The sequence below is a fragment of the Morone saxatilis genome, unplaced genomic scaffold (assembly GCF_004916995.1).
Source record: "Morone saxatilis isolate NCDOM2014 unplaced genomic scaffold, NCSU_SB_2.0 Contig1, whole genome shotgun sequence".
Lineage (NCBI taxonomy): Eukaryota > Metazoa > Chordata > Actinopteri > Moronidae > Morone > Morone saxatilis.
Genome location: NW_023339651.1, coordinates 5,544,696 through 5,547,257, shown reverse-complemented (window position 1 = coordinate 5,547,257; position 2,562 = coordinate 5,544,696). Strand labels below are relative to the sequence as shown.

The following is a 2,562-nucleotide window of genomic DNA, read 5'->3' as shown; positions in this document are numbered from 1 at the left end:
TCAGCAAAATGTACTCAAGTATCAAAAGTCGTTACAAAGACAAATGACCCTATTAAGAGTGTTATATTAGATATTATATTGCATTATTATTAGTGATGTATAAGTGTGTAAGGAGTATTTTAATGTTGCAGGTTGATGAGGAGCTATTTCTAAAATGTAGTGGAGTAGCATTTCATCAGTTATGTAAAACCTGTACTTGTAGACTTGAGTAAATGTACTTAGTTACTTTCAACCACTGCATGTACAAAAGAATTAAACATAAAATGCAACCGAAGTTAAAGGTGAACATATGAAATACATTAAAATCATACGTGTGTGTGGATTGCTTTTTGCTTTGTTTGCATGCATCTATAAAACTAATTCTACAATGATCCTTGAGTAACGAGAACCTTTTTTTGTGTTTTATTGGCCTTTTTTAGCCCCTTTTAGCTTATTGTTTTGTTAGTACAGGCTTGCAAGTTCCATTATGTTCAACCCCCTTTCCAGCAGATCAAAGCTATTCCTAGCAAGCTAGCTTAGCTCTGATAAACCAACTGTGTGCTAACTTACCAGCCCCCAGAACCAAAGGGCAGACCAAGTTAACGGCTAAGCTAACTGGTGAAGAAAAACAACTTAGCTGTGTATATTTTCTCAAGAGTTGGTGGAGACCAAAACAGAGATAAAAGGACAGTGACTACGGGACAGAAACACAACTCAAAATGAATGCTAATGCTGGGTGTGTTAATAGGCAACTGTTTGCTAAAACTTTTGAGATTCTCTCACCATGTGATGAGGCCGCTTTTAAGATGTTCTTACAGCATGTACCAATGCTAGGTCCCTATAAGCCTAAATGTTAGCATGAAGCGCTGGACCACATGAATAACTTAAGGCAAATCAATACCTCTAAAGTGTGTGTGCTAATGATTGAACAGGTAATTTAACCATGAGGGCAGTTTCACAAGCCCTGAGGGACCCCCGGCAGCCCATCTGGTAAACCACGGGCCCCATAGGTGGCACCAAGAGGCCAGAAATATCACTGGAAAAATAAGTCACTTCATTAGCTACCCCACGTAGGGCTGTCAGCATCACACACTACACTGATTTGAGTTCAGTAGCAGATCTGCCACTCAGTATCCCCACATTCATATTCAACGTAGGCTAATAAGGTTGTCACTGTGCAAAGATCAGTGGATAAGCTTTACTGTCGCCTCCCACGCCTCTTCCTCCCTCCATTTCCTGTTTATCGTCAACTGTCACTATTTAATTAAGAAAAAAAAAAGTTCCTGCACTTTTATGTGGCTTCCATTGAACATGTCCCACTGCACTGAAGTAGAAACAGAAAGAATTCATCACTCAATAGTTGTTAAAAACCCTATCCCCTTGTCATTTGCTCAATGTAAACATCATAATGGAAGGAAATTCTAAAACTCTGAACAAAACAATTTCAAACTCATGTCAACAGTTACTGTGATTAGTGTGGTAATAAGACACAAGCCCCCCCCCAAATGAATATGTCTGCACCAGCACCAGAAACAAGGCCAGCTGCATCCACTGTCTCCAGCTGAGAGCGGACACCTCCTCATACGTCTCTGTATCTACTTCTCCCTCTCATTTCTCCTTTAGCCCCCATCCCACCTTCTGCCAGAGATGGAGTGCCGTGACAAAAATAGCAACAAGACTGTCCCAACAGCCTCAAATGAATTCTGCATCCATCTGTGAACAGATGGGTTTATTCAAGCTCGCTCCCTCTTTTTTTCCCCCTGTTACTCGTCCTTTTTAGTTTGTCTGAAATCTTTTTGGTGCTGAGCCATCTGTCCTTATGCTGGGATGTGAGCCCCACAAGTCAAGTCGTGGGATTAAAATTCAGAAATGGAAGAATCTGCTGGATTATGTCAGCGATTGCTATAAAAGAGACAGGTAAATGAAAAATCCTCCAGAAGCCTCAAAACAGCTGTTTATATCATCTGACACAGTCTCTCCCCTGTTGACTTTGCTGGTAATAGAGCAAAAAACGCAACTGCAATATATAACTACCACTAAGTGTGTCCACTTATTTTGCAGTGTCTGCATCATGAATGTGTTTTTATCATTTGCTCCCTTCCCCCTAAAAATCAATTTCTTTCTACTGCTCCTCTCCTGAGCTCCATCTGTTGGGGTGCAGTGCCTCATCTTGTCCCATTTCACGGCTACATGCCTTTCATGTAGAAGGCCGCACATCTGCTGATGACAAAAAGAGCAAAAAATAAAATAAATGCAAGTGTCAAAGGAAGGACAGGGCAATTGACCCCTCGACTTTCTCATATTTTCCAGTACCCCATAAAATAGGTGTGGAAATTAGTGGGAATTTAGCGCCGCCATTTAAGAGATGGGATTGTAAATGTGTTAATGGGTGTGCTCAGACAGATGGATGGCAGTGTGCACCAAGGTGAGACAAAGAGACGGAGAGAGAAAGGCTCCTCGTCTCATCTGAAGGCGGGGATGGGGGGCTGGAGTGATGAGAGTTGGCGTAAACTGGGTGTAATTGAGGTGAACACAGTAAATGAGATGGAGATGTGGGACGCAGGTGGATAATATGAATGCGGG

General features: G+C 41.7%; 1 protein-coding gene across 1 annotated transcript in view; it reads right to left on the bottom strand.

Annotated features, from left to right (window-relative positions):
* Nucleotides 1-771, bottom strand: part of ttyh2 (tweety family member 2) — a 46,863-nt gene extending 46,092 nt beyond the window's left edge. The window contains exon 1 of the mRNA XM_035668734.1: nucleotides 763-771. The gene's annotated coding sequence lies outside the window, so the exon portion shown is untranslated. The remainder of the gene's footprint in view (nucleotides 1-762) is intronic.
* Nucleotides 772-2,562: the final 1,791 nt, after the last annotated feature.